At 38.1% G+C, this 14,938-nt stretch overlaps 1 protein-coding gene across 3 annotated transcripts in view; it reads right to left on the minus strand.

The window, feature by feature from the left end:
- Window positions 1–4,953: 4,953 nt before the first annotated feature.
- The window catches only part of LOC141845071 (uncharacterized), a 53,305-nt gene continuing 43,320 nt past the window's right edge, over window positions 4,954–14,938 (minus strand). Inside the window, exons 10-12 of one of the 3 annotated variants that reach the window (XM_074733106.1) lie at window positions 6,405–6,475; window positions 5,364–5,392; window positions 4,954–5,253 (exon numbers count right to left, since the gene is read on the minus strand). The gene's annotated coding sequence lies outside the window, so the exon portion shown is untranslated. The remainder of the gene's footprint in view (window positions 5,254–5,363; window positions 5,393–6,404; window positions 6,476–14,938) is intronic. The other 2 variants (XR_012603215.1, XR_012603214.1) reach the window with 2 other exon arrangements.

The following is a 14,938-nucleotide window of genomic DNA, read 5'->3' on the forward strand; positions in this document are numbered from 1 at the left end:
TATGGTCCTTCACCTAGAAAAGTAGTTATGATATAAATTATCAATTATATAATACACTTGAAGAAAATAATTTAGTCTCTAACTTACATAGATTTTAAACCATAATGCAAATTCTATCTCTAACTTTTTCTCTACCTCACTTGCACCTATTGATGGATTTTGTAGTTGTAGTTGTTGTTCGTACAAGCTGTCAAGGAATGTAATTTTAAGAAATATGGTATAACAAATAAATATAAGGGGATAAATATTTAAATATAGAAGTTAACTCACTTTATGTAGGGTTTGACCTCCTCACAGTTCAGTAGTATGTATGTTCTTACTACATGGTCCTTTTATTTAACCATCTACAAACAGATGCACCAATTGGCCTATCATGAAACTCTTGAAAATAGACAACCAAATAAACATTACATATTGACCCCTCATCTTTTGCTTTTTACGTGTATTATTCTTCAATCTCCTAAAAAAATATTCAAATGGATACATCCATCTGTATTGTACAGGACTAAATAGTCGTGCTTCATAAACTAAATGAATTGGTAGATGTTCCATTGAATCAAAAAAGTTAGATGGGAATATACGCTCAAGTTCACAAAGTATAAAGATATTTTTATTTCGAGCCAAAATATTTTCACTGTCATAATAACCCTCGATGTTAAATTTTTTTAAAGAACTCAATTCTATGAGTGTTTGCCAAATATTATTAGAAAGTAGTCATGAAGACGATTGGAATAAGTCTTTGCATAAACATGTGATAATCATGACTCTTTATTTCAAATATTTTTAATTTATTCATATCCATGCATCGAGTCATATTCGAGGCATACCCATTAGAGAATTTGATTTCTTTCAACCAACTAATAATGCCTATTTATTTTCTTTGTCCAATGTATAGCAAACCTATAGAAATTTATTGGTTGTTTTATTCTGATGCAACTCAGGTTTGTTAAGCTAATTCTTTTAATTTCTTACATGATTTTACTATGTTTTTAGTTTTTCCTGAAACATTCATCACAATATTGATATTATTATTGAAATTTTTTTAAAACATGATGCATCACATTAAATTATGTTGAATGAGTAAATATTTCTAAACACTAGCTCTACATGTTCCGTTTCTTCCACACACTTGCACACTCTATCAATGTATTTGTTTAAATCATCAGAACTCATTTGAGTTACTGAATCAAATTCATAGTTATCTATTTCTTCAATGATTTCCTCTCCAGACTTGATTATAGGCGAAAATTTTCTGACTACTTCATTTTGAACTCTGTCTTATTTCACCTAAAATGGTGCTCCAAAGGTAAAATTTTATGATGATTATCAAACTAAGATATTTTCCCACTACAAGGAAATACTATTTACTCTTATTATGGTACAATGGACATGTTAATTATCAACACTTCAATTAGGCCATTTAGTGCTTCCTTGAATGCTTTGTTCAAAGTCTTGTAACTGAACCTTTTGGAAGTGACAAATAATCTCTCGTAGCTTCAGCCTTAAGTCGATGAATAGTCCCTTGATGTACATTATTGAGAATAGCTCGTTGATGTGTATCAGAGCCGCTAGTTGGAGTTCTCTCTAACTATCTCTATTAGGATAGACTATTTACAAGGGTTGGACCACTCAAGTATAGCATAATAAAAGTTCAAGTAACTCCATCCTCCTAACATAGGTAATTCAAATCAAGGCACTAACTTGAATTTTCCACTAAGAAGTTAAAGCCACATCTCAACTTGGTTAAAATCACTTCACTACAATAAAGTCTCAACTGCTAGGTGAAAGATATGAAGTGTTACTATACTAGTAGTACCCAAAGTTATGAATGCTTTACATCTAGTACTACTAAAAGAAAAAAAGAAAAGGAAGGTACAAACATTGCACCACACAAATATTATGAGTGAATAATATAAAAAAGAACTAGGTCAAAACTCAACAAGGTAAAAGCACTCCAATAAAATGATCACTCAACTGTTAATTAAATGATCTAGAGTGTTGCAATAGGGAGCAATGTAAGTTTACAGTTAGTACCACTACAAGATAAAAAAAAGTTGCAAATATTGTACAAATATTAAAAGCTAGATCAATTTTTTCATAACAAACAAGAAATATACAAAATGGTATTCGATATTCACATTCACTAAGATGAATGATTAAAAATTATAAGAATAATTTAATATGTTTTCTATAAAATGGATCCTAAAACTCTCTCACCTCTAATAATCATGATTGAAATTCTAGATTACAATAATACTAACCAAAATAGAGCAAAATCATAGAAAATATTCAAAATAAACAATAATCATGTAAGTTAGAGGAAACAATGAAGGTTACTATCAACCTACATTGTTTTGACTTCAATAGCAATTAGCGTCATACACCGATCTTCCTACCCTCACTCCTCGTTAGATTAGGACTTATTTGCATAAAAGAACAACATAAATGAAAATTGTTTAAAGTGTTAAAGATTTTCATTTAAAAAAATGATTGATTCTTCCTACTTAATGAGAGTCAACATGTCCTACAAGATTAAAAAAAAAGTTGCAAATATTGTACAAATATTGAAAGCTAGATCAATTTTCACAACAAACAAGGAATATATAAAATGGTATTGGGTATTCATATTCACTAAGATGAATGATTAAAAATTATAAGAATAATTTAATATGTTTTCTATAAAATGGATCTTAAAATTCTCTCACCTCTAATAATCATGATTGAAATTCTAGAATACAATAATACTAACCAAAATAGAGCAAAATCATTGAAAATATTCAAAATGAACAACAAGCATGTAAGTTAGATATCTTATTATAGAGAAAAGGAATAAGGAAAACAGAAGGTGCATCGAAACAAGTGAAATGAAGGTCACTTGTTTGAGGCAAGACAAAGAAACAATGAAGGTTACTATCAACCTACATTGGTTCGACTTCAATAGCAATTAGCGTCATACACCAATCTTCCTACCCTCACTCCTCGTTAGATTAGAGCTTATTTGGATAAAAGAACAATATAAATAAAAATTGTTTAAAGTGTCAATGATTTTCCTAAAAAAATGATTGATTCTTCCTACTTGATGAGAAACTAACCAAAATGTCCTTGGCCTTGTAACTTTTTCTTCGTTCATTCAAAGATAAAATCATGATTTGTTATAAATTGCATTTGAACAATATATATATCAAGCTTAGCAAGAAAACATGAGCAAAATAAAATTTTTAAATAAGACAAAAATAATTTTGAGTTAGATAAGAAATTCAACTCACACATCTCATCTTATTCCCATTTGCATTCTGCACCATAATAGTGTCATATAGTACATTTTTTTATTTTATTCTGATTATATTTTGCAAACACATCAATCCAATCATGTCCTTTTGGAGTAACAAGCCAAAAGAGAATTATACCAATATAAAAAAGATATATAAGCAAACATTTCCGGTCAAAAAACTACAATCTCTTCTCTATTAGCCCTTTCAATTTCTCCCATTGAAAGATTTTGAGAAAAATTTACTACTTACCTATCTCACTACCATTTCGCCTAGTGAACACTGCATAAGAAAATGTTTGTATCAAAAGAAAGCTAACGTTAGGTTTCGTTTTGGTGACTTCAAGAGCATTTAGCATTATCCTTCAACTTTTTGACACTTACATCTCAATATTTAAACTCCAAATAAAACTTCCAAACTCAGCTTACAATAGGCTTTGCACTGTGCGCACTTAACCGTACCTCTTGAAAACACATCATAAGATATAATAAAAAAGCAAATACAATATTTGTCATGTCCCAAGAGATGATCGTACGAAAAATTTTGACAATATCTTCCTTGTAACAATTCAACTTTTTTGAATTCAATTTAACATAAGGTCCACACGGCCGCTCAACAATACAATACATGTATTTAAATTGCTAAACTGTATGAATAAAAACTAACACGACCACACTAATCCAACACATGCATGTAAAATAGCATACCACAAATAACAAACCAATGATGTATCACCATAATGACAAACTGATAACGATTATATGAAAAACCTTAAAGCATACTAAAATGCATTACAATAAAACAAGCGACAAACTTTACAAGTCTACGATAATAGAAAACTGTGCCAGCGGAATTATAACAATGAAATTCACATATACGGATACAAATCTAAAACCACATATACGAACAAAAACTCCATAACTAGAATTTAAACAAGTTCACTGAAACAGAAATGTAAACCCAAGCTCATACAAGGTAAAACCACACAACCAAAATACTTCTCCTGCTGTGAGATGGCATAACTAGTAGATCAGCAGTAATCTCCTATCTACTATCTGGGGGGATAGAAAAACTCCAGGATCTGAGTGGTGAGTACACTCAGTGGATAATCAGACAGATAGTACATGCTCAAAAGTATACATTTTAGAGCAAAGATATACAAAGGAACAACAATAATTAACTAATAATCAGTACTAACAGTGAACTACCAATAAAGTAATATCAATAGTAATCCTGCTGGTAGCATATAGTCTATAATGGATCTCATAAAATGCAGTAATCCGTATGAATGACATGAATGAAAGTGTCACACATATGCAACAACCAAGAATCAATCAAGTATACATCCAAATGCAGGATCTATATACAATCCATTACCTATATAATGCACACAATGCAAGCATATGCATGATGTAATTGCCACACTCGTCCCAGTACTCACGTATATACGACGCTAGGGATGTCCGACATCAAACTGTCATAAATCCAGCCTTATAACTATCACGACCCGGGAGATAGCCGTCCGAAAAATTTCGACAGCACCTCCCCACTATCACTGATAATTCCCTGAATACAAACATATAATAAGGCCCACATGGCCTATCCATACTACAAAATATAAATTTAGACATGTAATAAAAGTAAAAATGACCCACATTGCCACGTACACATCCTACACAATGCATAAGAATAAAATTCTAATTCTACACAACGATTAAGGAATAAATTCGTAAAGTAACGAAAAATCCAAAGTTTCATAAGCGGAAACGTACCAAGTACAAGTATGAAATCACGAATAGGAAACATGTTAAGTCTCAAAATACCGATACGAAATCAGAAAGTCTGATAGTGCAGAAAGTAAACAAACTACACACATATGATCACAAGTAATACAATACATCCACACACAAATATCACAATTCATCGTCGTGAGATGGCATAGCTGGCAAATCCCTGACATCCTCTGTAAGCTCCTACTTGATATCTGAGAAGACAGAAAAATCCCAGGGTTCAAAAATGTGAGTACAAATACTCAGTGGGTAATATAGAAAGAAAGTGCATGACGAAGTAAATAGCAAGAGTATAGATACATACCAAAGGTCAACAAGGTATCAACAATATCTCTGCAAGTAATAAACAATTAACATGGATCTCATGTAATGCACCATATGAATGACATGTCAAACATAGTGCAACAATCAAGAATCAAACAAGTAGTCAATCCAAATGCAGTATCAGTGCGGTCCAATACATATATATCATGCACATGATGCGCATATGCATGATGCAACTGCCACACTCACTACAGAACTTGTGCAAGCATCTGAGTCTGGGAATGTCCGGCATCGGGAGATCAGTACTTCGCGCCCTACAATAAAGTAGTCCGGTGATCCAAATCGAGGGATCAGTGTTCCGTGCCCTACAATCAAGTAGTCCGGTGATCCAGTAGCTATGATAAGCCACGTATCCTATGGCCGATATCTGTCCTCTAATACTCATCCCCGACGTACCAACCATGTACTCTCCGAGTACCACCCCTACTCGGTGTCGAGGCAGATCATCAACTCGGTTGCGTACTACCATACAACCACCATCACCGTGATGGAAATAGGGTATAATAAACACCTATATAGATATAGCACTAAAAGTCATCTACTATCACGATAGATCCACAAGGAATTTACAATCGTTTATCATGCATCATGATGAGATGCTCAAATCATAATAATCAACACCTACCATACTAATCAATAAGCGTAGGTATAATTGATAATGATCTCAGGTATCATAGAGAAAAGAACCATAACCATAATGATCACAGATGTCATATCAATGATAGAAACAACAGTCAAGAATAATACTCCAAGATCAACAAACATAAGGTCAAACATGATATGAACATGGGTAACATAAGCAGTATACAAATAACAGGCAAGAATAACATCAAGGTATCAAACTACAAGAACTGTCAAAGAATCATACATAGGAAATGGAAAGAACTGTATTGACCAAATACAGTAAAGTACCCACAACAGGTATAGGAATGATCAATAGCCTAATCAACAACAATAGAAAAGGAAATCATGCACTGGAAAAAGAATAGAGCTGTATTGATCAAATATAGCGATTACCCACCTAATGTATCGTAAGTCAACAATTGAATCCTCAAAAATATCCTCGTAAGTAACCGATCAATAATCAAAGACCTGTAAAAGAAATAAACAACATCCATTAATAAACATATAGATCTTAACCAATTTTAAGATCTACATATAACCCAAATCCAATTAGATCTATAATTTGATTAACTCATGTTAATTAAACACGAGTTAATTCCATTAACTCTAATCGGATTTAAACTAACCTAACTTAACTAACCTAACTAACCTAATTACATAACTCTAACAAATAAATCCTAATCTAAGCAAGTCAAACCTATCTCTAATTATATCAACAACAATTCAATTATTTAAAACCTCCAAACATAAGACAATAGTCCAATGCTAACCAGAATCTAATCTAAATCCAGCAGGTTTATAATCAGAATCCATTACTAATCACAAATAATCAATAAGAAGCTTACCTCAATAGATCTATTAGTCTTTGCCCTAGAATCTAGCTCCGGTTCTTGATAAATCTTGCTGCCAAAACCTAATCAACGATCCCGAAATAGAACAAACAGTTGAACAGCACAACCAACTCTAATAGGAATCAAATTAGGAGACTCACCTCAGGTTACAGATTGCTTGCCCTAATCCAGCTTTGATTCCTTCCAAGAACCTGACCACTCTCCTGCCTTGTCACTGTTCTTCTTCGGTTCAAGAACAGAATCAAAACAACCAGGACATCACCCAACCGATCAGATGCATTATCAACCGATTGCAAGAAAAAGCAGAAGAGAAAGAAATCTAACCTCCATCACAAACCTACTCTAACCATCCCAACAAGAATCAACAGATCCAAGGCTTACCCAAATCCGAAATCCCTAGAATCCCAATTTCAGCTCCGATCGGTGGCTTGAGAAAGAAGAGATGGCGACGGCGGAGGATCACAGCAAGATGGGCTCAAGTTAATTGGTCTTTAATTGGGCTAAATGACTTGATTCATTTGCATAAAATTAGAGATTAAATGGGCTCATTTAATTAGCCTCTTAGTTAGACTAAAGGGTTAGATTAATTAGGTTACCTCATTACCCTAATTTAAAACCCAAATCCTTAATTAATCAAGCCTCAAATGACCAATTAACCCTTTAATCCTTACCTATTAGGGTTCGATTATTTACAATCAACCCTAAAATTTCTCGTATATTACAACAACAAAGTAGTCTGGTGGCAAAACAGCAAGTAGCCATGTATAGCTACATACATCCTATGACCAATGTTTGTCCTACATACTCATTCCTGAGTATCACTCCTATACTCTTTGAGTACCTCCACGAGTATCACTCCCATACTTTGAGTACCACCATCCACTCCGCGGTGACGGGGACACAAGACATTGACTCGGTTGTGTACAGGTCATACAACCACCATTAGTGATGGAAATAAGAAATTTCTAACCACCTATTCTATAACTTGCCACTACAGGCCAACTATTAATGACGATTGACCCACAACATTAAGAGTTATAATCGTCACATGCATTATGATGTAATTAATAACCAACATCTACTAGGCTAAATTAACATGCATAGATAGTAAGATCTCAATTGATCACAGGTAACATTACCAAAGATAATAAACAATAATCACATAGATAACAAAGGATTCGGACAAGCAACAATATAGATGTTCATAAGATCAATCAAATCAAGGACAAGCATAGAATAAACAGGACTACAGCTAAGGTATCCAACTAACAAACAGGAGTATGATTACGGTATCCAATCAACTACAAAAGAAAGATAACATGCACTACAAAAGAAATAGCTCTGTATTGACCAAATACAAGGATTATCCACCTGATATGACGAATCATCGAAATAAGAACCTCTCCATATAACAGGATCCACAAGTCAAGGTCAATGACACTGATTCATATTGAACAACTGACGCATGATGATTCAAAAGATATCCTATGCAGCAAATGAATAAAATAATCAGAAATGGATAAATTTGCAAGTTAACCTGATTCCCTGGTTACTCCATTGTGCTAGAACATCCCTAGTATTCCAAGTATTCTTACATGCTTTCTTCTCTCCGACAGCCAGAATTCTCTTTCGGCAGCAAGAAACGGTGGCGGTGGAGGCAAGCTCCGAGAAGCTGAGCTCGGGAAAAATCAAGAATTGGAACTTGGAATTCAACTTCCTTCTCCCTCGACCGGTGACGCAGCTAGCAGAGTATCACAAAGGAGGTGACGTCGCAGCACAACTAGACAAAGGCGGTGATCGCGAGGAAGAAAGCATCGGCTCAAGCTTCCTCCCTCCTCCGGCGCGACGGGAACAGAGCAAAATAGGGGATGGCGCCCGTGTCTTCGCTCTCTTCCTAGGGTTCGATTGTCGTGCTTCTCCGACGCTACGGGCGATCGCGCGAAGTCCAGGTGTCGGCAGTTGATCACTCCTTCAAGTTAGGGGTTCAAGGCGGCGGTCACACGAACAGAGGCGTGGCAGCGACGGTGGCTCGCGACAACACGCGAAGAGAGGCCATCGGGGAGCTGGAGTGCGGGGCAGCGTGTGCCGGAAGAAGTGATGGGGTGTCCGGTCTTATGGACCTCGAAGTCGTAGTTGGACGGGAGGAGGGCGACGGCGGTGTTGATGTAAAATACCGGAAAAATAAGGGGTAAATTTGTAAATAAAGTTTACCCTAATGGTTGAGGATTAAGGGTTAATTATTACCTCTTATAATTATCATTAAGGTTAAATCCTTTATGGGTGGGCTCAAACTTTGGTTAATGAATTATTAGCCAATTAAAGCAATTAAATTGGCCCATTAACATAAGCCCAACCCATTGATTATGGTATATGGCTATTGGATGAGTTCTTTTTGGATCAATGGTTTAATGGCTATTGGTTTGATACCCAATCCATTAAGAAACTCATCAACCCGGTAAGAAAACCGAAGCCTTCTTCGCGTTCTCTTCTTCCTCCTCCCAAATCGCGATTTCGCAATTCCTCACCGAAGCCTCGCGATCTCCTCTTCCACACCAGACGCCGCCTCTCCTCCTCTTCCCCTTCACGATCAGCAATCTCCTCCTTCCAACCACGCCCGAAGCTGTGATTCCTCTACATCGCGATTCCCTCCCCACTCTGCCACGCGTACCCGCCGTCGAACGAGCCAGTCGCCGTCCGTGGATTTGCTATCGTCTTGTTGACAAGGAAGAGACGATTCTTCGTCATCACCAAGGAGCAATCGCGGTTCTCCTTGGAGCTGAGTCGCCGCTCCTTTGCCAACCAACGCCACTGCCTCCCTTCTTCCTCAAGCCGCTGATTGAAGCTGAACTTGGGATTCTAGGGATTTTGGATTTGGGTAAGCCTTGGATCTGATTTGGTTATTTCTTAATCACGATCGGTTCTTAAGGATTTATTTGGATTTCATGTAGTTGGATGGTTGCTATTGATTCTCGGAAGACAACCGATCCTCTGTTGCAATCGATCCAAGAACAAGGAAAGGGACAGATAGATTTAAGGTAAGCCTATGGAACCGATGCATGTAGGATTTCTCGGTTCTATTCTTGAATTTCTCTATTGGATTTGAGTTCTTTTCTTGTTCATCTTGGTTGTTTTTTTTTTCCCTGTGCCGGATCTTGTGATTTGGGATGAAGCTGTCAGCACCGATATCCCTTGTGTCTGTGACCTAGGGTTTCTCAAGGTCAAGGGCAGGAAGAGGATGAGCAAACGCAAGGGGATTTTCTTGGATTCTAACTGAGGTATAATCTGATCTAGTTAACCATTTCTTTGATCATGATCGAATGATTAAGGATGTATTCTAGATTTTGTATTGAAATCGATTCTTGTAGGATTTTCATTAGCTATTAGGTTTTGATTTAAATAAAATTGATTTGATTTATGGTTAGGATAGGGTTGTTAGGATGGAGATTTATCTGTTGATGTTGGATTTATTGATTAGGTTAGTATTTATCTATTAGAGTTAAGTTAATTAGGTTAGTTAGGTTAATTAGTTTTGGTAGTATTATTGAATCTTAATTGGTCCTGGACATGAACCAAATTAACAGGTGTTAATTTAATTGGATCGGTTGGTTTCTATTAGGAGCAAGGTCGGATCCAATTAGATTGATCTGTTGGTTTTGGTTTGAAATGTGGGACGAGTTGATTAAACACGAAATTAGTTGTATTAATATATTTAATACAGCTAATTAATTAGTGTGATTAAATTGTGTTAATAGCATATTAATAAATTGTCATGTATATGACTTGTTTACATTTCTGCACTATTGGATTTCTGATTTCGTTTCAGTGTTTTCGAAACTATAGCATGTTTTCTATTCTTGATTTCGTACTTGTACTTGTTACGTTTCCGCTCACGAAACTTTGGATTTTCGTTACTTTACGTGTTTATTCCTTATTTGTTGTGTAGAATTAGAATTTCATTCTTATGCATTGTGTAAGATGTGTATGTGGCCATGTGGGTTACTTTTACTTTCATTACTTGTCTAAATCCATATTTTGTAGTATGGATAGGCCGTGTGGGCCTTATTATATGTGTTTGTATTCAGGGAATTGTCAGTGATACTGGGGAGGTGCTGTCAAAATTTTTCGGACGGCTATCTTCCTGGTCATGACAATTTAGTGATATCAGAGCGTAGGTTTACGTTCTGTTAGTTGTATTTTTGAGTCTATCTGATACCAATTTAGTGGTATCAGAGCGTAGATTTACGTTTTATTTGTCGCATTTTGAGTCTATCGGAGCATGGTTTTACGATTAGTTTTCCAGAATTAATCGTTGTATTTTAGGACTTAGGTTTAGCATTTGTTCGGAATTCTTTTGTATCGAGTAACCAAAAGTCATATTTGTCGTCGTATCGGATTTATCGAATTTTGAGTTGCTCGATCCAAATCATGAGATAGAAATGACATGGCAAAGATCTCTGGCGAAAACCTATAAGTATTTTAGTATATTTCTCTAGTTGGGTAGAAAATTTATATTGATCGTGTACTAGGTATATTTGATTATATGGCCCCTATACCTCGAGGCTGAGGCCGAGGACGAGGTCGGCACTTAGGACGACCTGATATGTCAGAGGAGCCCGATCTTATTCAGGAGAGGGATATACAGGATCAAAACCGTAATATTCCGATCGGAGAGCCGAGTGGTCAGACCCAGGGGATTCCTCCATATATGCCTACATCTGTTCCGGCTGCTAAGAGCCGTATTATGACCTTGGCCAAATCGGCCAAGGAACGTTTCACTTTATTTCACGGAGGATCTGATCCGTGGAAAGCTCGATCATGGATGGAGAATCTGGTAGATATGTATGAGTATATGGATATTACGGACGCAGAGAAGATCGGATTAGCTACTTATCACCTGCGAGATGAGGCTCTTACTTGGTGGAAGACTCAGAAGATTGTATTTGGCGAGCAGGAGGTGACATGGACATCTTTCAGAGGGGCATTTGAGAGAGAGTTTTTCCCGGCGACCTTTCGCATGTCACGCCGCCAGGAGTTCTTCAGTCTGAAGCAAGGAGAAAGGTCAGTTACGGAATATAACTCCGAATTTAAGAAACTTTCAGAGTTTTGTCCACAGTTGGTGGCGCAGGACGAGGATCGGATGTGACAGTTTATGCAGGGCCTCGCTGCATACATTCGAGACAGGATGTCAGGGTCTTCTATTAGCTCGTACAGAGAGGCCTTATACCGGGCACTGACCATCGAGTTGACTCGGCAGCAGATATCTAAAGAGAAAGAGAAAGAGGTTGGGAAGCAGAACGTTCGCAATAAAATGAGGGGTCGGGATTCTCAGCCGACTGTTCAGAAGCGACAGAGGACTAGACAGTTGTCTAGAGGACAGTTCCGTAATACTTCATATTCGAGTTAGAAAGATCAGAATAGGAAGTGTAATCGCTACGGATCATCCAGTCATATGATAGGTGATTGCCCACTGGATCATCCTATCTGTTACTATTGTAAACTTCCGGGTCATACGGTCAGAGAGTGTACTCTGAAGGCTCAGCTGGAACCTACTGGTGCTGCATCTTCAGGAGGACGTCCTACCCAGCAGCGATCCAGAGGACACAGAGACCCAGAGCACATCAGCAGCAGCGACCCCTACCACCCCAGCCACAGATGTATATACTTCAGGGGAGAGACCAAGCAGTTCCACCGACAACTTTTCAGTATTCTACTGGTCCAGAAATACGTTATTCTACACAATATCAGCCGTACCTCAGTCATACATGCTACCTCAACAGCAGCCTCAGTTTCCGACTCCAGCTCCTCCAACTTAGGTTCCGACGGAGTGGCGGCCTTCTACCTCTCAGCCGATTAAGCAGCCGTCCAGCATTGAGGTTGGACGTGTCTATGCGATTACTCGGGAGGATGCACAGCGGGCCAATGGATCGGTCATCAGGGGTATGGTTTCTGTCTATTCCATATATGCAGATACTTTGATTGATACTGGTAGCTCTCACTCTTTTATATCTAGAGTATTTTTGAGGAAAATTGGTAGAATTCCAATGATTAGATTGTGTAGTCTAGTAGTATCTTTACCATCCGGTGAAGTGCTGACTACCAATCAGCAGATTAAGGAATGTCTGTTAGATTTCGACGGTCATACCTTTACAGTGGATCTACAGGTACTTGATATGGCAGAATTTAATATCATTCTGGGTATGGATTGGTTGGCCACTTACCATGCTACAGTAGATTGCTGAGCGAGAGTGGTTACCTTCCGACCTCCGGATCAACCCGCTTGGAAATTCGTTGGTACGCAAAGTGATGGATTATCTATCATCTCAGCTATTCAGGCTCAGAAGATGTTAGACAGCGGTTGCCGAGGTTATCTACTGTTTCTGAAACAAACAGAGGGAGACGATACTTCATGTCCTTCCGATGTTCGTGTTGTCCGGGAGTATCAGGATATTTTTTCGGACGAGCTTCCTGGCTTGCCACCTCAGAGGCAAGTCCAGTTCACTATTGAGGTGCTTCCAGGCACGGCACCCGTGTCTAAGGCTCCATATCGGATGGCACCGAAAGAGCTGGAGGAACTTAAGGTCCAGCTACAGGAATTATTAGACCGGGGTTTCATTCGTCCGAGTGTTTCACCTTGGGGAGCCCTAGTCCTATTTGTAAAGAAAAATGATGGATCTATGCGATTGTGTATTGATTACTGCCAGTTGAATGTGGTAACAGTGAAGAACAAGTATCCATTGCCTCGCATCGATGACTTATTTGACCAGCTAAAAGGTTCATGTGTGTACTCTAAGATTGATCTGCAATCTGGCTATCATCAGCTCAGAGTACGAGACGAGGATGTCCAGAAGACAGCTTTCCGCACTCGGTACGGACACTATGAGTTCTTGGTGATGTCATTCGGTCTCACCAATGCTCCGGCCGTATTTATGGATATGATGAACCGGATTTTCTTAGAGTATCTAGATCGGTTCGTCATTGTCTTCATCGATGATATTTTGATATATTCTCGATCAGAGGCAGAGCATAAGCAGCATCTCTGCATTGTACTCGAGACCTTACGACGGGAGCAACTGTACGCAAAGTTCAGTAAATGTGCCTTCTGATTATCATCGGTGGGTTTTCTTGGGCACGTGGTATCCAGCAGAGGGATTTCTGTTGATCCTCAGAAGATTGAGGCTGTTACTAGTTGGGAGTAGCCGAAGACAGTTCAGGAGGTCCGTAGTTTTCTGGGTTTAGCAGGATATTATCAGAGATTTGTTGATGGTTTCTCGTGTCTTGCTACACCGCTGACTCGTCTAACCAAAAAGGGAGCGAAGTTCGTTTGGTCAGAGACCTGCGAGACTAGCTTCCAAGAACTTAAGCAGCGGTTGGTGAGCGCTCCGATTCTCGTGATCCCTTCTGGCGAGGATGGATTCACATTTTACACGAATGCATCATTCCAGGGACTTGGTGCGGTATTGATGCAGCATGACCGAGTAGTCGCTTATGCTTCTCGTCAGTTGAAAGACCATGAGAAGAACTACCCTGTGCATGATTTGGAGCTTGCCGCTATTATCTTCACTCTGAAGATTTGACGACACTACTTATATGGAGTTACCTTCGAGATTTTCATCGATCATAAAAGCCTGAAGTATCTGTTCACCCAGAAAGAGCTGAACCTCAGACAGAGACGATGGATGGAATATTTAAAGGATTACAGTTGTACCATTAGCTACCACTCAGGTAAAGCTAATGTAGTCACAGATGCACTCAGTCGGAAGTCACGGGGGATTCTGGCTAGTCAGATGGTAGCCGTTACTGATCTGATTCGGCAGTTTTCCGAGTTGGGACTGATAGAGCATAGTCGAACTCAGCATGGTGTTCTAATTTCGATGGTTGCTCAGTCACCTATAGTGGAGAAGATTAAGTTGGCCCAGGCTAATAATCAGCATCTGCAGTTTATCCGCAGCAGAGTGGACTCTGGACAATAGTTAGAGTTCTCGTGTGACGCAGAATGGAATAATTCGATTTTGAGGACGACTTATGTTCTAGAGCAGTATTCGGTTAAGGATGAGTTGTTGCATAAGGCACACCATTCTAG

Source organism: Curcuma longa, chromosome 14, assembly GCF_044706935.1.
Source record: "Curcuma longa cultivar G26 ecotype Majalengka, Jawa Barat chromosome 14, ITB_CL_G26_1.1, whole genome shotgun sequence".
NCBI lineage: Eukaryota > Viridiplantae > Streptophyta > Magnoliopsida > Zingiberales > Zingiberaceae > Curcuma > Curcuma longa.